The sequence below is a fragment of the Pogona vitticeps genome, chromosome 5 (assembly GCF_051106095.1).
Source record: "Pogona vitticeps strain Pit_001003342236 chromosome 5, PviZW2.1, whole genome shotgun sequence".
Taxonomy (NCBI): domain Eukaryota; kingdom Metazoa; phylum Chordata; class Lepidosauria; order Squamata; family Agamidae; genus Pogona; species Pogona vitticeps.
The window spans coordinates 93,055,861-93,077,763 of record NC_135787.1 but is presented as its reverse complement, the minus strand read 5'-3'; the positions used below and the strand labels follow the sequence as shown (position 1 = coordinate 93,077,763).

The following is a 21,903-nucleotide window of genomic DNA, read 5'->3' as shown; positions in this document are numbered from 1 at the left end:
TGTTGACAGTTGGTTTGTAATATTAAACAGATGTGCATGTTTTTGGAATAGTCTTTCAAAACTTTGTTGCCAAGATTTAAAAAGCAACAACACTATTGTTTATTAATGGCCAATTCTTTTTTCCTTATTGTCTTGTTCAAGAAGAGTCCCATTGGATGCTGAGATATTAATAAGACCTTTGCTGAATTCATTTAATATCAGAACTTTTGAGGCAAAATTAAATGGTAGTCATTATTAATGTTTAGTTTGCAAATGTTGACAAAATTCTCTCCGTGTTAAATTCTTGTTTGTGTAAGTGATATATATGTGACCACAGGATCGGGTCCAGTTAAAGCCATGTGGATTGGAGGCAGCACACAATAGATAATAAAAATATGTGTTTTCTAGATTAATTTTATAGTGCTGCATTTTTTGATCAAAAGAAAAACACTAGGGAATGATATGGTAACAGTTATTTGGAAGTATCAGGTGAAACAACCTTTAGGGGTGTTTATGGGTTCACAAAGTCTTCTTACAATTGGCTTCAAAGTAACTGTTCTGGAATGTAACCTGCACTTTTTAATGCTGTGTTCTATTGATACGTTGACTGAAATTCTGTTATTTAACTTAGCTTATGGAGGAGTGATGCAGGAAGCAGTTTTTGATAATTAAAAAGTTACTACTTCTGTCCTGTGCTTTTTTCCAACTTCCATGTAATTGTTTTCATTGTGTGGGAGCTATGGGAAGAAAGGAGGAAGGCTTTAATGTCAGCTGGTGGTTGTGATTTTAAGTAGACTGCCTCCTTCCATATTGCAGTTCCCCCCATATCATCAACTTTCCACAGGCATAATTTACACAAAAGGTTGTAGATCATTTTATCAGACAGAAAATTTGATCTCTGGATTGTTATCACTTATTTTAATTATAAGGAAGAGAACAGATGAACAACAAGTAACATGACCTGAATGAGATATATGCATGTTTTTTCCTGACTTTGCATTAATATGTTTAAATACTTAAAGTCCTTAAACTTTTCTTCATTATAAAATTAGAGTTGTCTCATAACCTAGGTTCTCCATGTGAGATAGGCAATAAAACAAAATAGTAGTGGAAAACATGTTGCTTACATAGCAAGCCCTAGGCTGTCACTTTATCTACTATACCACACTGAGTATTGTTTGTGTTATTAGCTGGAGTCCCGGAGGCAGTTTGTGTTGTTCTGTCAACTCCTGCGACGTCGCTGGAACCAGTTGTATTGGCTGTTGCCTTTCCATTGGACTATTTCAGCAATGTGGAGAGGGGGGAATTGCTGCTTGGGTAACAGCCTGTCCTCTATATTATTTTACTCAGGCTTCGTGCTCTGGAGAGGACACTCTCCAAGTCCTCCATACAGAGCATGTTACCATAGTCTCTTGAGACTGAAGTATGCCTAAGAAGACTTTGTTTCCCCAAAAATAAGACGGGGTCTTTTATTAATTTTTGCTCCAAAAGGGCTTATTTTCAGAGGATGTTTTATTTTATTTTTTCACATACAACAATCTAGATTTATTCAAATACAGCTATGTCAGCTTCTTCTGGTTGCTGCACAATGGTGGAGGGAGGGGTTTCACTTAACTGGGGCTTATTTTTGGAGTAGGGCTTATATTATGAGTATCCTGAAAAATCACACTAGGGTTTATTTTCAGGTTAGGTCTTATTTTCAGGGAAACAGTATGTTAACTCATACTGCTTTGTGTTTCTCTTTTCTGTGGATCTCCCTTTTTTTATTTGAGGCAAGGATGAATGTTGTCAGGCTACAGTCACACCATCCAAATGTTCCCTAGTTATCCCCCAGTTACATCGGTGCATACATTTCTGGTCACACAATGCACTGACCATGTAACTGCAGACCATTTCCCCCTTGCTGAGAGGCTTCTGCTCTGAGAAAGAGAGGGAGAAATGTGATTGCGGTCTGAGTTGACTTGTTTTGTTTTCTTCTCTTCCCGACATGTGCTTGCAGAGTTTGTGTTTGGGTGTAGCACTTTGGAAAGCCAGTTGGGATTCAGTTGACTAAATGTGTCTCCAGATTGGGAAAACAACAACCACCCACAGTCCCTACTTTTATTATGCTGAGTGTTGGGTGTCCAGCTATAACTTTCCTGAATTTTTGGTTTTCCTGTATGTAGGAAGCTTTTATTCTTTCCTCCTATGAAGAATATTTCATCTGTAGTCTAAATGGTACAGTCTGCATGTAGGTTTACCTCTTTGTAAGGTCAATAAAATAAAGATCTATATTAAAGATAAGTCTAATAAGGATCTATACTTCTGATCTGTAAACTAAGGAACTATAGTAAGAATCTGGAAAGAGCAGCATATCCCAGATAGGTTCAGAAAATGGAAACTCACAGCATACTTTATACAGTATATAAGGGTCTATATGCAGTTAAATGGAATTGTCTTAATGGTTGTTTGTAGATTGTTACTCGTTATATTTAACTGAATATAACAATATGTGTGGTTGCAATAATTCATTATTAAATGTGCAGTCCTCATGGCAAAATGAATGACTTGGTGTGTGAGAGAGAAAAAGACAGAGAAGTTGATAAATTGCATTTTTTTAAAAAAGCAATTTTGAAAATATGTGAAATGTAGCAATTAACCCACATGCACATATATAATACTAGAAAATAGGCAACTTATTACAGTCAAAGACAGGATCCGATAGGCTCAAATTGCTTAAAACATCAGTTATTGAAGACCTACCCTGGGGAGCTTAAGAAAATATTTAACAGATGAAAGTACATTCTGAAAAGCTTGACCTTACAGGCAATCATAAAATAAATGCAAACAGTATTTCTCCCCCTGAAATGTATGAAGCCCATCTGTGTCTAATCCAGTAATTACAGATTGAGTTCAATTACCTTTTCCAACTTGTAGCAGACTGGAGACTAAGCAGTGAATGTGTATGGGGCTTTGTCTAGACCTTAGTTGACCAGGAATTTATATTTAATGTTATATTATTTTGTTGAGTTTGCTAGCTTTTAAGATCCATTTTACTACTTAGTTATCAGCTGAAAGAATTTACTGATGAGCCTGGTGTGTACTTAGTGCTGGACCTATGTGTGATGGCATATTTAAGGGAGAGAGAGAGAGAGAGAACCTGAAGTTTAGAGGTAAAGATTGTAAGTATATTATATTGAATTACAATTTGGAAGTTTAACAGTATTTTTCAAATGTACCTTATTTTAAACTGACACTTTTTACAACTGCTTCTAAAGATGTTATCTATTGTATTGCCATTGTATGGAATCTATTCAGTATATTGAATTGGCCTATAGTGTTGCCCCATGTTATTTTTAGTTAAGGTAGACCTTGGAAAGCAAAAGAAGATGAAACTGTGTAGTTTTGCATTATGCGTCCAAGTTAAAGTTGCCCTATAAATAGGTTGCAGATACTGCCACAAGCTCTGATTCACCTATTAAGACTGCATTGCTTGTTGATGAAACCTTGGGTAACTCAGGTGTTCTTAGATTAAAACTCTCCAAAGCCTTCACCACTAGCTGTGCTGGCTGGGTTTCTGGGAGCTGTAGTCCAAGAACATCTGGGGACTCAAAGTGGGGAATCACTGTGCTGGTGGAATAAGACAGACATATTCTCTTATTCACTCACCAAATAATTAATGTACCAATTAGATATTTAGATAGTAGGAATCTGTGGTGTGTGGAAGAGCATAATCTGAAATTGCATAATGCCTTGCTGAAGCAGGTCTAAGTCCAACAAGTGCCTGACCACGATTATGCTTCCTTGTGTTCGGTATCAGGAAAATAAGGAGCTACAGTAACGTAGCTTAGGCAGAACTGTACACTTGTGCTTAAAGAGGCAAGGTATGCTCACTATGCCATGTGCCATAATTGCCTCACAGGCAACTTTAATCTGCTTTAGGAAGTTTAACAGTGTTTGGGTGTGAGGTCTCAGTTGACAAATCACAGTTCCAGTCATTGTTCCTATCTTGAAGACTACTGTATATAGAAAGATAGGAGTGCTGATTTGATGATAAATCAAACCAGATCAGAAAAATAGCTCTTAGCTATGTTTTGTCTCATCATTTAGAAGCTGAGGCCCCAGTTTGGATTCTGTTTTGGTTAATGCAGACCATTGTTTGGTAAATCTCTGAGAATGTGATCTACGATTTCTGTGTAACGCTCCCCATGCCTCTTTTAGTCCTGAAGATGCTTTAAAAGAAAATGGAAGTGTAAGCTCCAGAGGTTTCTGGGACATAATTTTTCATTAGGGGTATTAAAAGGGGGTTGCAGTCCTCCAGGTTTCAGGGAAGAGGTCAGTCCATGGACCCTCAGAAATGTACCACCCTATACTAACAGTACATGGCTCCATGTTGTCAAGAATGCTTCCAAGAGACTAACATTGGATTGCATTTGAGTTCTGTAATAATGATAAAGGTAGGAGTCACTCTACATGCTAATCTAATTGCTAATTCCATCTTCATGGAAGTCCTGTTTTGATTGAGTGGGTCTTCTTTAAATGGGATTAACAGTTGCATTTAGCACTTTATAATTTTGTTCAACTTCATATACAGAGAATAGAAAGCCAGCGCCACCAGATTGCAACTGGACAGGAGATGGTGCTTAATGTTGCTATTTGACACTATATTCATTCTCTTAATTAACTAAAATAACCTTCAGTGAGACTCTGTATGATGATTTTTGCCCCTCTTTGGGATTCCATATTCTAGCATTTCAATCCCGCATACAAAAATATACTTTCATATAAAAGGAGTTTCATTTGTAGTAACAATATGTTGATTTTCATTAAATATTTTGTTTAAGCTTAGGATGAATTTCTGTGGTTAGAGATGAAATAAATCTGTTAGGCAATGGCTTGAGGCTTTTGCATTACTTTCAACACTTGCATTAATAGTTAGATATAGTTAATATAGTTACCAGCCAGTGTGAAGTTAATAGTTAATATAGATTTTTTTTATTTACTGTAGGGTGAAAAAGAGAGCAGTTCTGAAATGGTTTATTTATAAACTAATGGGATGGAATTCTTGGGTAGCCCTACATTGTAAATAAGGAGATTATGATGTCATATTAAATAGCATTACTGTTGAAAGGAATGCTGTTTGAATGAAAATCTGTATATAATTGTTAATTTATTTGCCAAGTGTGAATCCATAAGTAGGTAAAATTTCATCATCCACATAAAAGAGAGGAAGTAGGCTTGGGGTTGACTCCATGTTTTACAGAAGTATAGAATGCCTCCCGCAAAAAATCAAAAAAGGGTAGTCAACACCCCACCCCCAGGACTGAACATGCTCAATGAACATGGAATATTTGCTGCTGGACTGTGGGATGGAGAATTGGTGAAAAGGTGAGATGAATTGTAACGTGCTAGAAGAAAGCACAACTGATAAACAACTCCAGTTTGGTGGATAAAACATCAAACTGGAGACTCCACCTTAGGTGTCTGGTTCCACTTATTTCTGCGGGGATTACTGGAGATTGAAGACCATGCCACAGCCATTTTCTATAATTTGTTATTTAAAGCTTACATTAAAGTGGTTTTGTTGTATGAATTATATGTATCTTTACAGTTTTGCACTTTGTCTATGGTTTTATTATATTAATTATTTAATTGTGCATTTTATTGTGTACCACCGAAAGTAGTACTCTGGCATTAATGAGAATGATATATTAAATTGAAATAATAAATATAAATAATAAATTACTAAATTTTGAATGTAGAATTCATATTGTAAGGTGTTAGAAAGTAACATACCATATTAAATATACTTTAGAAAGATAAAATGCAGTGTGTATTGCAGAATTGATGTTCTGTGGGTCATACACACTCCCCCCCCATGGTTTTTCATAATGAATCTCAGGAAAGAAATTCTTACTTTGATCCTATGCAAAGTAAAGTTTTGCCAAAGCCTCTCAATGTCAGTGAACTTAAGTATGCTTAAAACCTATGGGATTAATTTTACCAGCCTCCTGCTCTCTGCATATGTGCTTAGGAGCACAAGGAACATTCTTTCAAATAATTGTCTATAGTATTTACATGATTGTTTCATGAAAACGGATTGTCACGAATATGAAAACGGATTGTCACGAATAATATAGTCATGAAAAGTGTTAAAAGATAGGCTGCACTAGTCCATCTTCAGTATTTTCTACGTTGTCCTAGTTAGCCTCTTCCCCAAGAAGCCCTGCATGCACAAAAATGTAACTTCAAAAAATCTTCATGGCTTTCCATAACTAGGTAGTGCTCAACACAGCTTATAATCATCATGAATGGCAGCAGCCTATGCAGAATGATAAAGATAAGCTCCATTAGTTGCTCAGATCTTGTGAATACTTCCCAAAAATTTAAAGGTCATTGTGAATAAAGGGAAAGGGAGAATGAGAAGTGAAGAGAGAGAAAATAGTAGAGAGAGAAAAACCCAGAGGAAAATATATTTTACGTAAGAAAAGGAATAAAATTTCACATCATTACTGAGAATGGTTGTAAAGTAGGTGTTTTTAATCAGCACAAGTAAAGGTCAGTTCATTAAACATGTATTTTGACCAGTTTCCTTGTATTTCCTAGCTGAAACATTCCACACGATTGCTGCGGCTTTTGTGTTGAATTTAGTGAGGTTTTGCATAGTTGTGTGAAAATATAAATATTGAAGAAAGTTCTGATTAGAGTTGGGCAATAAAATAAGAACAGATACTGGGGAATTCTATTAAAATCAGATGTTGTAAGCTGTGGTAAAACAAAATATACACATCAGAAAAACTGGAAGTGGTGTGGCAGACTTATATGAGACAGGTTCCTTTTTTAATGAACTAAGATTTGTCACTTAAAACAGATGTTTTGCTGGGTCTGTCTTGTTTTTCAGTTCCTTATTTTAAAATGCAGTATATTTATTATGATTATTATGATTATGATTAAGCAGATTTTGTGATTGCTTGACATATTGTGGATAATGAAATGATTACCTCTATCAGTATAGCAGTCCTGTCCATGTTTATTCATAATATGAGTCCCACTAAGTTCAAATGGAAATTAATTTGAAGTGGTTATTCTCAAAGTCTTAATGTTTTTTTGTTTCTTTTTAATTAATTGCCTTCTTAAAATGATGGCATTTCTAAAACACACAGCTGTCTAACATTTACATTAACAGAAGTTGATGCTTTGTGTTAGTATGCATCATCTCAGTGTGCTAAATTTCATAGAAGGCTAAGTAATTTGTGTAAGAAGTCCAGGAGTCTGAGCATGGCTGGGACTGCCCAGCGCGGCTCGGCTCTCAGCAGCGGCGGCGGCGGGGACCTCCGGATGCCTTCCAGGGCTTCTCCACCACCATGGGAGGCATCTCCAGGGCTTCTCCACCACCATGGGAGGCATCCCCCACGCCGCCGATAGTGGCTCTGAAGCACTGTCAGTGGTGGGGGGCCTCCGAGATGCCTCCCATGGCGGCGGAGAAGCCCTGGAAGGCATCTGAAGGCACGACCTATGGCCTATGGACTGGAAAGGGGAGGTGGGGAAAACGGCAAATTTGAATTTGCCGCTTTCCCCACCTACCCCTTCTGGTCCGTAGATTGATTTTCCAGCCGCAAGTTGAAGTGAAACTTTGCAGCCGGAGAGGTTCGTAGGTTGAAAAGTACGTACAGTGGTGCCTCGCTTAACGAGTGCCTCGCTGAACGATGAATTAGCATAACGATGGCCTTTGCTGGAAATTTTGCCTCCTCACCTAACGATGTTTCCTATGGGGGATTTTCGCATAATGATGCTTGGGACCTTGCTTCACTTAATGATGACAGTTTTAGGTCCCCTGTTTCGCTTAACATTTTTTTGACAGCCCTGTTTTCGCTATTTTAAAAATATTCTAAAATGTTTAAAAATATTTAAAATGCTTGGAATCGTTAGTGCACCTAATAAAACTTTCGTTAAAGTAATTTGGCTTCGTTCTGAGTCTTTTTGAATTTTTGGTGATTTTTTTTCACCATTGAAATGTATTGAATAGGCTCCTATTGGAATGGATTAACTGGTTTTCAATGCATTCCTATGGGAAATGGTGTTTCACTTAACGATGTTTTCACATAACGATGTTTTTAATGGAACCAATTAACATCGTTATGCGAGGCACCACTGTAAGTGGAGCCGACCGTAAGTCGAGACTCCACTGTACGAACTTTTCGACTTACAAACTTCCTTCTGGAACGGATTAACTTTGTAAGTTGAGGGTTGACTGTATACTGCCTCAGACTGATTCAGCAGGATCAAAAGGGCAAGCTTGCTAACGTACAGTACCTTCTAACTTTCAGCTCTGCTGGGCAGGCTCCACCTCTCTTGCATGTGACTTTACCCCTGTGTGTGCATACGACTCTGTCTCCCGTCACAACCAGAACCTAATGAGATTGATTGCTGTGCAGAGGAAGATAGCTGTGTGCAGGGAGGCAGGCACCCAGCTTAGAGGGAACCTTGAAACTTGTCCATCTGTGCTTCTCACAGCTATTATGGCACAATAGTTATTATCTGTTTTATCCCAGTTCATTTGATTGCCACGTCCTCTTGATCCTTGCTCATCTTGGCTTACTATGGCTACTGGTGGGCAGCACAGGGAGCTGGCTTTTAAAGAATCAGTTGTGTCACTACTCCTTTGAAAATGCTATTTCTGCACTCAGAAGTTTTATAATGTCTCCCATGTAGCTTGGATCTATCTCTTTTAATCATTCCACAATTTACAGTTGTTTTCCCTGAAAATAGCTGCTGTTTTGGGCTTTGTTTTCTCTGCAGCAGTATCAAACTCTGTTTTTTACTTTATAGTAACTCTAGAACAAAGGGAACAGGGTGGTGCACTCTGCCAGTTTAGAAACCCTCTTTGACAGAGTATTTTCCAGAAGTGTAGATTTAACCCCAGAAAAAAAAATACCAACTTTGGAGCAAAATGTTTGAGAAAATGGAATCAGAAGAGTATTTTTGTTCTATAGCTTTTTCACATCTCATAATCATGTTTATTTCTGTGTTGGCTGTTGAGTTTTTGAAAACAGATTTATTAAAGAAAATAGATTATGTGTTTGCCACGGCAGCATCAGTTGCTCAAGTCTGTTGTAATGTGTTAACAAGGCCTGAATTGTGGACAAGGACATTGTTGGTCTTAAAGACACTGAGCTCTTTAAAGTAATAAGCAGCAAGCCCACCAAATCTTTTTTCTCGTAAATAAATAACATTTTTTCTAAGATAAATGCTTTCTGATGTCATAGACCAATTTTCCATTAGGTTAACCTTCATTGCCAGTCTGTCATTAAAATATGTTGAATATTTAAACCCTAAATTATGGAGGAACAATAATTTCCCCAAATGATATGGTTTGCATGAAGCATATTGAACTCATATAAGCAGAATTTTGCAGTTTGAGTGTTGTGGCTGCAGATTATTCTTTCAAGATTTTTTTTTATCACTGGAGGTATTCAAGAGAAATTTAGGCAACGACTTGGCAGATATCCTTTGATTTGTATTCCTGCACTGAGCAGGGGGTTGGACTCAAAAGCCTTATAGGCCCCTTCCAACTTCAGGATTCTATGGTTCTATCACAGAACTATAGATCTCTTTGCTAGGATCTCTGTATCTGAATGAAAACCCCTCAGGGCCTATTAAAAACCCTTTGACTCCTTTTCAGTAACAAAAGGTACTTTTTCCATAATTGTCTCATTTATAAATTTGAAAACATTTGTAACGGATATGTCAGGTGAAGATCTGTCAGGTGAGCAATCTGTATGCTTCTACTCAGCTTTGGTCATATGAGAAAACTGCAAAGAGACCAGCCACATAAGCAAGGGAGTCCCTTTAGATCCATATGCCAAAGGTATTTCCATAGCACTCAACAGTTACAAGCTTTTAGCGTCAGTGTCACTCTCTTATCTGAGCACCAAAGGCTCCATAGGCCTCTTTGAGCTTGCATTGATATTTCCATTTGTCTTTCATTTTTTTTAATTGGAACTAGTAATGACATTTATTCTTTTTAAACATTTTGGATAACTTCAGTATACTAGGCCTGCCGTCACGTCCTTCATACATGGAGGGGAGCATCAGTGGGACTCACAAGTCCAGATATGAGAACAGCAGTTGAAGCTGCTTTACACAACAACTTTAATAACCAATGAAGTAACACTACCCTGTTAGTCCTCTGGTTCTGCCAGTCCGTTCTGTTTCTGGGTGCTGCTTATGTCCCAAGTTGGGAAATGGTCAACTCACCCTCCTGAAAATCCCTAAACTGGTAAATGTCTGCAATGCCCTCATTGCTGCCCTCTGCTTTGAGAGGATTTGTCCTTTTCTGGATAGCATGCGTAGGAGGCACGTGAACTGCCTGTGTATCCTCCACTTCTGTAACTGCATTGGAGTAATTACAGGGTTGCCACTTTCTGGAAAGTCAAGGAAGGCCAGGGAAATGGAAATTGGTCAGGGAAAGGCAGGGAAATTGGTCTGAAGTCAGGGAAACTGTGATTAAAATATATTCATCAGTCGATATATTTTTGTGGCAACTGGAATCGAGAAGTAGCAGAATACAAGTAAAACTTCATGATGCCCTTTCCCAGCTCCACCTTTTTCTCAGCTCCACCCCCAGCAACCAGACTAATGTGTTTGCTGAGCTCTGCCCCTGCATCATTTTCAAGGTCTGTTTGTAGCATTTGCAAAGCAAGGCTAGTTTAAACGTTTCGCAAGACACAAACTTTAAATATCTAACTGTTTTCATCACTATGTGCTAGTACTCTAACTCAGTGGTTCTTAACCTTTTTGAAAGAAACGCCCCCTTGAGTGATTGAAGAAGTTATCATCGCCCCCTCCCCAAGGTGATGATATCTTATTTTTCCTCTTTCTCCTCTCCCTTCGTCTTTTCCCCTTTTCGTCTAAGTTTTCCCCATATTTAAAATTGTCTTAATTTTATTGTAATTGCACTTGTTGTAAGCCGCCTAGAGTGGCCTTAAGTGGCTAGATAGGCGGGATATAAATAAATAAATAAATAAATAAATAAATAAATAAATAAATAAATAAATAAATAAATAAATTTATTTATTTATTTATTTATTTATTTATTTATTTATTTATTTATTTATTTAAGACAGTTAAATCCAATGACCCCTGAAAACAAAATTCAATTCCAAGAAAATGAAATGCCCCCAAAAAGTAACATTTAATGATTTAGTTGCAAGCGAATTTTAAGACGCAAAAAGAAATATAAAAAGGGCATAAAAACAAACCGCAATGCAGTTTTTCAAGACAAAAACTCTGAAACTAAATTAAGATTGGAGGAAAATATATATTCATGCACACTGTAAAAAGGCTGCAGCCATCTTCACAGGTTTGGCTTGCTCCAGTGGCCCCCTACCGCCCCCTTCTGCTCCAGCGCCCCCACGCCGCCCCTTTTCATTCTACTGCCCCCCTGAAAAATGAAATCACCCCCTGGGGGGCATTATCGCCCACGTTAAGAACCACTGCTGTAACGTACAGTAGATAAGCATGTTTTTGGGTCATTCTTGTGTATGGAATGGATGTTTTGTCTCCTGCTAAACCCAGCACAGAGTTGCAAATGAGTTTTGCTGCTGGTTGTTGTGGTTTTTTTGGACTCTTTGGCCGTGTTCTGGAGGTTGTTCTTCCTAACATTTCGCCAGTCTCTGTGGCCTGCATCTTCAGAGGGCTGGAGTAGGAACTCTGTCCATGCTCTGTTGGTGATTGTTGGATAGTATTTATAGCTGTGGGAACGGCTTTTGTCTTTTTTCAGGAGGTAGGGTGATCAGCATGTTCTTCGTAGTGGTCTCTGTGAATGCACACAAACGGGTTATCCTGCGCCTGCGCAGGAATGTCCGGAAGATTCTAGAGCTTAAGAAAAAAAGAGTCAGTTATCTCCCCCTGCAGGGTATATAAGCCCCGCCTCCTCCATCTTCCTTTCAGTTCCTCTTTTCCCGCGGTTCCTGTAGGACGGAGGAAGAGCAGAGCTATTGACCGTTAAGTACTAGCTAGCTAGCTACCCTTTTTTCTTGCTAATTATTTCTTTTATTTTACTTTAACAGTTATTCGACAGAACCTGCTATATTGAGTTGCTTATTTTTCTATTCTGTCGCGTTTCCCCCCCTGATAAACTATCCCCCCTTTTTTTCTTTTGTTTATGGCCCCTCAGGGCTTCAAGCAGTGTGTCGTCTGCTCTCAAAAAATCCCTTTATCAGATGGACACAATAAATGCTTGTTTTGTCTTGGAGAATCGCATCAAGATCAGTCTTGCCTTGCTTGCAAAGGTTTTTCAAAGCAAGCAATTAAGCTGAGGCACCAAAGACTTCGAGCTTTCCTTTACGAAAAGACTCTGTCTCCAAACATGGAAAGCGCCTCCCTCACAGCACTGTCCCCTCCGCGTGCTGAGGCTTCTAAACAGGACTCTTCAGCTGATCAACCGCTGCTTACCATCTCTGGGCAAGTTAAGGCTAAGGACACTTCCAAAACGCCAAAAGCCAAACCACCTTCACGCCCTGTAAAAAAGAAGGCTGCTGATAAACCCAAGAGAGCGAAGAAACTGGCTAAGTTGCCTGTTGTGCCTCCTCCCGCTCCTTCGATATTGCTCGAGGAGTCTTCGAGGAAAGCAATTGGACTCTCTGATGCAGAGGAGCACATTCCTTTAGCCCAGATGGCTCAGGAACGTATGTGCATGATACAAAACTCGGGCCGATTTGAGGCTGAGCCAGATGCCAGCCGGGCTGTTGCCCATTCAAGCCCCCGATACTCAGGGCGGGCTGATACCGAGTCTCCATCTGAACAGGAGTCTGATCATGAAACTCCTAGAAAGTGTACCGCAAAGCGCAAAAATATTGCTTCATACCAGCCTCGGGATGGAGGCGATGGGTACCGTCCGCAAGGACTACTACAGTTTGGCCACTCTTTTTATGCTCCATTCCAACCGTGTCCATACCCAGGCTACGCCTACCAGCTGGAGCCTCAGGCACAAGTACCATGGCACCATACCATGGCTTCCTCTATCCCGTGTCAGCCACATGCTCAACAGGAATTTTCTATGCCTCCAGCACCATCTCGTAAGAGGCAATTTCCCACGGTACCTACAGCACTTCCCAAGCGTGCTAAGTACAGTGCAGGACACCCTTTGGTTTGAGCCATGACGCTCTACTCCTATCCCGATGCCCACGATACCGTGCCCTTCTCCCAGTCCACCCAATCGGATGCGGAAATGGCACCAGAAGATACAGTACCGAGACGCTCTCCTTCGATCGCCTCGCAGTCGTCTAATCCATCTATGGTTTCCACCGACTCTGACGCTCCTGACACTGCTGCCCAAGGCTCTTCATCTCAGCCTTCGTCAGAGGACTTTTCATCTTATGCACAGCTCATTATGCTGATGGCAAAAACCCTACAGCTTGATGCACAAATCCCTCAACAAGAACGGGACCTTGTTTTCCATGATATGGAGCAGGACAGAACCGCTCCTCCTAGCCTCAGTCTCATTCCTGCTTTGTTTGAGCTGGTAAAATCTTCTTGGGACAAACCTCCTACATTGGTACAGGTGCCATGCAAGCTTGAACACCACTATTTAGTTAGGCATCCTTCAGTCTCGAAAGACTATGGTAGCGTGCTCTGTATGGAGGGCTTGGAACAGCGCCTAGTGTGGCTGAGAAGGCCAATTCGAGAGTGACAGTCCCTTCCACACTGAAGACAAATCCAGTCTGTCCCCTGTCCGGCTCCCTGGTTTTGCTGCTTTTGTGACTTCCTCTTTGCCTCGGCCTGCTGGGCAAGGGTCTCTTCAAATTGGGAGAGGCCGTGATGCACCGCCTGCCTCCAGGCTGAACGCTCAGATGTCAGGTTTTCCCATCTGTTGAGGTCTATTCCTAAGGCCTTCAGATCTCGCTTGCAGATGTCCTTGTATCGCAGCTGTGGTCTCCCTCTGGGGCGCTTTCCCTGCACTAATTCTCCATAGAGGAGATCCTTTGGAATCCGACCATCAGCCATTCTCACGACGTGCCCGAGCCAACGTAGACGTCGCTGTTTCAGTAATGTGCTCATGCTGAAAATTCCAGCTCGTTCTAGGACTGCTCTGTTTGGAACTTTGTCCTGCCAGGTGATGCCAAAAATCCGTCGGAGGCAACGCATATGGAAGGTGTTCAGCTTCCTCTCCTGCCGTGCACAAAGAGTCCATGACTCACTGCAGTACAGTAGTGTGCTTAGAACACAGGCTCTATAAACCTGGATCTTCGTATGTGTCGTCAGCTTCTTATTGAGCCATACTCTCTTTGTGAGTCTAGAGAACATGGTGGCTGCTTTGCCAATGCGTTTATCCAGCTCGACATCTAGAGAGAGGGTGTCAGAGATGGTTGAGCCAAGGTACACAAAGTCATGAACCACCTCCAATTCTTGTGTGGAGATGGTAATAGAGGGAGGTGAGTCCACGCCCTGGCCCATGACTTGTGTTTTCTTCAGGCTGATTGTCAGTCCAAAGTCTTGGCAGGCCTTGCTGAAACGATTCATGAGTTGTTGGAGGTCTTCAGCAGAGTGGGCAACAATGGCTGCATCATCTGCGAAGAGGAAGTCCCGCATGCATTTCAGTTGGACTTTGGTCTTTGCTCTCAATCTAGAGAGATTAAAGAGCTTTCCGTCTGATCTAGTCCGGAGATAGACGCCCTCGGTTGCAGCTCCAAAGGCATGCTTCAGCATGACAGCAAAAAAGATCCCAAAAAGTGTTGGTGCGAGGACACAGCCCTGTTTCACTCCGCTTTGGATGTCAATGGGGTCTGATGTTGAGCCGTCAAAAACTACAGTGCCTTTCATTCCCTCATGGAAAGATCTGATGATGTTAAGGAGACGAGGTGGACATCCAATCTTGGGAAGTATTTTAAAAAGGCCATCCCTGCTAACCAGATCAAATGCTTTTGTAAGGTCTATGAAGGCCACTAAGAGTGGCTGTTGTTGTTCCCTACATTTCTCCTGCAGCTGTCGGAGGGAGAATACCATGTCAGTGGTGGATCTATTAGCTCGAAAACCGCACTGTGATTCTGGATAGACTCTGTCTGCAAGCACCTGGAGCCTCTTCAGCACAACACGGGCAAGCAGCTTCCCTACCACACTAAGAAGAGAGATGCCCCGGTAGTTATTGCAGTCACCCCTGTCTCCTTTGTTCTTGTACAATGTGATAATGTTTGCATCCTTCATGTCCTGTGGTACTTCACCTTCCCTCCAGCAGAGACAAAAGACCTCGTACAGTTCAGAGGTGATGATCTCCTTACAGCATTTCAGCACTTCAGCGGGGATGTTATCCTTTCCAGGTGCCTTGCCAGAGGCAAGGGAGTCCAAGGCCGCTTTTATTTCTGCTAGGGTTGGTTCGCTGTCCAGCTCTTCCAAGATAGGCAGGCACTCAATGTTATTTAATGCTTCTTCGGTTACTACATTCTCTCTGGAATATAGCTCAGAGTAGTGCTGTACCCAGCGTTCCATCTGCTGTGCTCGGTCCTGGATGAGCACACCTGTAGCAGACTTCAGGGGAGCAGATTTCTTCTGTACTGGACCTAAGGCCTGCTTGATACCGTCATGCATTCCTTTGATGTTACCTGTGTCCGCTGCTAACTGTATCTGAGAGCAGAGCTGGAGCCAATAATTGTTGGAGCATCTCCTGGCAGCCTGTTGGACTTGACTGCGAGCAGCTCGAAGAGCTTGGAAGTTGTACTCACTAGGACAGGCTTTGTATGCTGCTAGAGCTCTTCTCTTATCCTTGATGGCTGGCATTAACTCCTCTGAATGGGCTTCGAACCAGTCAGCCATCTTTTTGGTCTTCTTGCCAAAGGTGGACAAGGCGGTGTTATAGACGGTGTTCTTGAAGTGTTCCCGTCGTTCAGGTACATTTGCATTAGCCGGACCTGGAAGGACTTCCTCAAGTGCTTGGGCAAATTCCTTCACTTTTCTTTGATCGCAAGTCTTGCTGATGTCAGTGCGTGGTCTTCCTTCCTTTTTCGTGTGATATACTCTCTTTGTTCGTAGTTTTACTCTACTACACACCAGGGAGTGATCAGTATCACAATCAGCACTCTGGTAACTGCGTGTGATCGTAATACTAGGAAGGCTGGAACGTCTAGTGAGGATTAGATCGAGCTGATGCCAATGCTTGGATCTTGGATGCCTCCAGGAAACTCTGTGTTGCAGCTTCGTGTTAAAGAATGTGTTGCTGACACAAAGACCATAATAGCAGCAAAACTCCAGCAAGCGTTGGCCATTTTCATTCATCTTTCCAATGCCAAAACGGCCTAGACAAGTGGGCCAAGAATTATGATCAGCACCCACTCTAGCGTTAAAGTCTCCAAGAATGAACAGTGCCTCTCTTTCAGGGACTTTTTGGATAGTAGCTGCCAGATCGTCATAGAATTTGTCTTTCACTTCTGGAGTGGATGACAGTGTTGGTGCATATGCGCTAATGAGGGTTACTGGTCCTGCTGATGAGTGGAGCTGCAGAGACAGGATTCTTTCACTCCCCACAGTAGGTGGAACAATGCATCTCAGGAGAGTATTTCTGACTGCAAAGCCAACACCATATTCCCTGGTCTCATTCGATGGTTTTCCCTGCCAGAAGAATGAGAAGTTTTTTTTTTGACAGATCCTGAGTCTGGCAGTCTTGTCTCTTGTAAGGCAACAATGTCCATCTGCAGTCTACTCAGTTCCATGTCAATGACAGCTGTCTTGCGCACATCGTCTATTTCTTGCAGATCGTTAGGAAAGCCGTAGTCAGGAAAGCCAGGGGTCATTGTCTGTACATTCCAGGTGCCCAGCTTAAGGGCAGAAATTTTCTTACGATTGTTGCATGGTGCACGGTTATCGATCTGCTTGTCGGGTTTGACCCTAAACCCCACGCACCCCGTGAAGTTAACAGACCGTGGCGAGGTATCACCTTACTGGCTGGGGGCTGCCCAGCTTAAGGCGGGCGGTATCTACCTAGTGAGGTGCAATGACCTCTCCCACCGTCAGAAGTAGCCCCTGGCGTCCTGCTCCACGCCAATTGAGCAAAGACTTATAACCGGTAACTGCTACTTCCCGTGTTGTTTCGACGCTGTATGCGAAGCTGGAGTGTCCTCTCCAGAGCACGAAGCCTGGGTAAAATAATATGGAGGATAGGCTGTTACCCAAGCAGCAAATCCCCCCTCTCCACGTCACTGAAATGGTCCAGTGGAGAGGCAAGAGCCAATACAACTGGTTCCAGCAATGTCGCAGGAGTTGGCAGAGTGACACAAAGTGCCTCCGGGACTTCGGCTCCGAGCACCACTATAAGACTCATGGTTCAGACTCTGACTTTCTGGACAAGCATCCTTCACCAAATTCTATTGTGGTCGAAACTACTCAGTATAAATCACATACCACACCATCAGTTACACCTGTTGACAAAGATGGAAAGAAATCGGACACCTTTGGTAAGAAGCTGTATTCGTTCACCGCAATGCTGATTAAAATTGCTAACTACCAGGCCGCCATGGGCGCCTATCAGAAGCATTTGTGGGACAGGATAGTTCCAGTACTGCAATCACTACCTGACCCTGCGAAAGCAGAAGCCCTTAACGTTTATGAAGAGGCTAAAACCTTTACCAGGCAGCAGCGATTTGCTGCAAAACACACAGCTGACATCGCTTCTAAATCTATGCTCACTGCCACTGCTGTTAGACGCCACGCTTGGCTTAGAACAGCCAATATCCTTGAAGAGACCAAAACCAAGATCGAAGAACTTCCCTTTGATGCTGCAGGACTATTCAACTCTAAAACTGATGAGACTATGGACAATATCCATAAGATGAGAAAGACAGCGAAATCTTACGTACCATACCAGCCGTATAGGTACCAAAAGTTTGCCTACAAAAAGCCACAGTACCAATCGTCTACTCAGTACCAGCCCTCTCGGTGCAGTAAGCAACAGCAGGACCGCACTTACCAAGTTCAGCAGCCTCCTATTCCGCTGTTCAAGCAACAACACTTTCGTAGCCCTAAGCAGTCCTTTCACAAGACTCAGCATAGGGGTAAGCAATTCTCACGAATCTACCTCCTATACAAGATTATCTCCATTCTTACAAGAATGGAAAAACATCACTACAGATAAGTGGGTCCTTAGTATAATTCAACATGGATATAGGATAGAATTTTTCCATATCCCTCCACCAAATTCAATTAGGCCTACTCCCATTTCCAAGCAGCTGCATTTGGAAATCCCATCCCTGTTATCTACAAAGGCTGTAATCCAAATTCCATCTGACAGTACCGTTGGATTTTTCTCACATTACTTTGCAGTCCCCAAGAACGATGGGGGCATAAGGCCCATCATGGACTTAAGAGACCTCAACCGGTACATACTTCACAAGAAATTCTGTATGCTCACCCTTGACTCCATTCTTCTCCTCTTGTCTCAGGGAAACTGGTTTGTCACCATCAATCTGCAGGACGCATATTTTCATATCTCCATCCACCCGTCTCATCAAAAATTCCTCCAGTTCCGGTTCCGTTCGGGCTTTCAGTGGCCCCCTGGACATTCACAAAATGCATGGCAGCAGTCGTCGCGTACCTACGGACCCAAAGGATAAAAATCTTTCCTTACATCGACAACTGGCTTCTGGTGGCCCGATCCTGTCACGAAGCGCTCTCAGCCACAAGATTCACCCTGTCCACTCTAAAGAAATTAGGACTAAAAATCAATGCAAAAAAATGCAATCTCATACCTTCTCAAGTAGTCTCTTACATAGGAGCAACCCTGGATTCTGCTCGCACAAAAGCCTTTCTTCCACAACAGCGAATTCGAAAGATCAAAAAATCTGTGAGCAAGCTCAGACCGTTCTACGGTTGATGGCATCCACCACAGCAGTGGTACCATACAGCAGACTCGAACTCAGACCCCTACAGTCTTGGTTCATCACTCAGTTCGATCCCATGACAGACAAGCAGTCCAAGAGGTTGAGAATCCCCCCTCTCATACCGCGGCATCTTGCCTGGTGGTCCAGAGCCAGCAATCTGTCATGGGGAAGACCGTTCCACTCCCCTTACCTGTCCATACAGGTCGTTACTGACGCCAGCCCCTCAGGTTGGGGCGCGCACTGCCGGAACCTCCGTGCCCACGGTCTTTGGACCCCAACCCAAAGGACCTTGCACATCAATCAACTAGAACTGATAGCTGTCATGAAGGCTTTTCAATCCTTCCTCCCTCGCATCCAGGGCCATGCTGTGCAATTGGTAACGGACAATATCACAGTAATGCACTACATCAACAGGCAAGGTGGAACGCGATCAACGCGTCTCCTCCAGCTGACCATCAAGTTCTGGAATTGGTGTCGCTTTCATGATGTTTTCCCACAGGCGATCCACATCGCTTCCAGGGACAACTCTCTAGCGGACCACTTGAGCAGGCTCCCTACCAGAATGCACGAGTGGACATTAGACCAGATGCTTTCTAGACATTTGCAAATGAGGGGGACAGCCACCTTGGACCTTTTTGCGTCCCATCTCAACACCAAGTGTGCCCGATACTGTTCCAGAGCGGGCATGGACGCCGCCTCCCTGGGAGACGCCTTCCTCATACCATAGTCAGGAGAACTAACGTACCTGTTCCCTCCAATTCCACTGCTTCTCAGGACTGTGACCAGGATAATGCGGTACGGTACAGATGCAATCCTCATCGCCCCTTGGTGGCCGATGCAACCGTGGTTCGCTCACCTATCAGAAATAGCACAAGACGTTTATCACCTACCTCAGATACCGTCCCTCCTGTCACAGGACAACAGGGCTCTCCTCCATCCCGATGTTCGGTCCCTTCGCCTGACGGCATGGAGGATAACCCCCACTTCCACAAGGTGCTAGACCATGCACGAAAGCCCTCTACCGTGCGCTTATACAAGGGCAAATGGAAAGCATTTACCAAGTTTGCCCAATCTAAAGGCATGACCACGGTACCAGCTTCTCTACGTACGGTACTTACCTTTTTGCTGCATCTCTTCAATATGGGACTTGCTCACTCCATACTTAAAGTTTACATTTCAGCGATTGTAGCACACCAACCTCCTCGTTCATACTCTGTGAGGCTTTTTTCCAACCCTACACTTAAAAGATTCTTGAAAGGTCTCCAAAACATACGACCACCCTCCCAAACCATTGCGCCCCAATGGTCCCTTCCGCTGGTCCTAGAGGCCATTACTAAACCTCCGTTCGAACCAATGGCTACGTGCTCTGAAAAACTTCTTTCCTTGAAAACGGCATTCCTAGTAGCCATTACTTCAGCCAGACGAGCAAGCAAGATTGCTACCCTCCGTACCTACAGATGCACCCAGATAAGGTTACCTTATACATGAACGTTTCCTTCCTCCCAAAAGTGGTGTCAGAATTCCATGTCAATCAGCCCATTGTGCTTCCAACCTTTTTCCCGTCTCCAACCGCACAGCTGGAGTGCAAACTTCATTCTCTCGACGTTAGAAGAGCCCTTGCCTTCTACCTACACTGTACCAAAGCCATCCGATGCTCTCCGCGTCTCTTTTTATGTTACCACGGACCACGCAAAGGTGCTCCTGCTTCTTCTCAATCAGTATCACAGTGGATTGTTCAGCTTATTCACCTTGCTTACCAGCTAGCCAAGAAACCTCTTCCAGAGGGCTTAAAGGCACATTCCACCAGAGCGGTTTCCACCTCGACAGCCCTATTCAAAGGTGTCCAACTGCAAAACATTTGCAAAGCAGCCACCTGAGCTACCCCTCTGACGTTTGCCAGACACTAACGACTGGACGTCAGAGCCAAAAATGATGCGGCGTTTGGACTTGCGATACTGTCATCTATGATACTGTGATGGCCCTCCTGCCGGTGAGTACAGCTTGCTATTCACCCATTTGTGTGCATTCACAGAGACCACTATGAAGAAAGTTAGGTTACTTACCTGTAACTTTGGTTCTTCTAGTGGTCCTCTGTGAATTCACACATCCCTCCCTCCCCTCTGTCCGTCACGGTACCGTTCTATGATACCATGCTTATCTAATTTACGGTAACGGCGGATTAGGGAACTGAAAGGTAGATGGAGGAGGCGGGGCTTATATACCCTGCAGGGGGGAGATAATTGACTCTTTTTTCTTAAGCTCTAGAATCTTCCGTATGTTCCTGCGCAGGCGCAGGATAACCCATTTGTGTGAATTCATAGAGTACCACTAGAAGAATCAAAGTTACAGGTAAGTAACCTAACTTTTTTGTTGTGATGAGGGGAGGAAGGGAGAGATTATCTGTCATTGTGATTGATGGGTGTCATTAACTGGTCTTTTTTGTGCAATGATCTCTGGCCCTTGTGACTGGGTAAGAGTTCCTTGACCTTTTTGCATGTTGTATTTTTCAGAATGGGGCGCCAGGCTATGTTTAGTTTCAGGCCTTCTTCTTTCCTGTTGAAGGTTTGTTTATGTTTATGGATTTCAATGGCTTCCCTGTGCAGTCTAACATACAGATTGCTGGTGTGCCCACCATTATTTTTGAGCACTGCCTTAACCCTCTTGGGCATAGAGTTCACCAGAGCTTCACAGGTTGTCACTGGAGTCCTCTTCCACTTCTCCACAATGACATCACAGAGCTGGTGGATGTTAGAGACCTTGTGCACCTCCACCTTCCATTTCAGGATGCCTTACACATGCTCAATAAGGATTAAGTTATCCTCAGCTTCTTTAGCAAGGCAGTGCTTGTTTTGGAGGTGTGTTTGGGATCATTATCATGTTGGAATACTGCCCTGCTGCCCTGTCTCCCAAGGGAGGGGATCATGTCCTGCTTCAGTATGTCACAGTACATGTTGGCATTCATGGTTCTCTCAATGAACTGTAGCTCCCCAATGCCGGCAGCACTCATGCAGCCCCAGACCATGACACTCCCACCACCATGCTTGACTGTAGGCATGACACACTTGTCTCTGTACTCCTC

General features: G+C 42.9%; 1 protein-coding gene across 9 annotated transcripts in view; it reads left to right on the top strand.

The window, feature by feature from the left end:
* The window catches only part of STX18 (syntaxin 18), a 124,926-nt gene that overhangs the window by 5,462 nt on the left and 97,561 nt on the right, over positions 1-21,903 (top strand). Inside the window, exon 1 of one of the 9 annotated variants that reach the window (XM_020813303.3) lies at positions 3,060-3,140. The exons of the other annotated variants lie outside the window; for them this stretch is intronic. The gene's annotated coding sequence lies outside the window, so the exon portion shown is untranslated. Of the gene's footprint in view, positions 1-3,059; positions 3,141-21,903 lie in introns of those variants that run through there. 9 annotated transcript variants of the gene reach the window in all.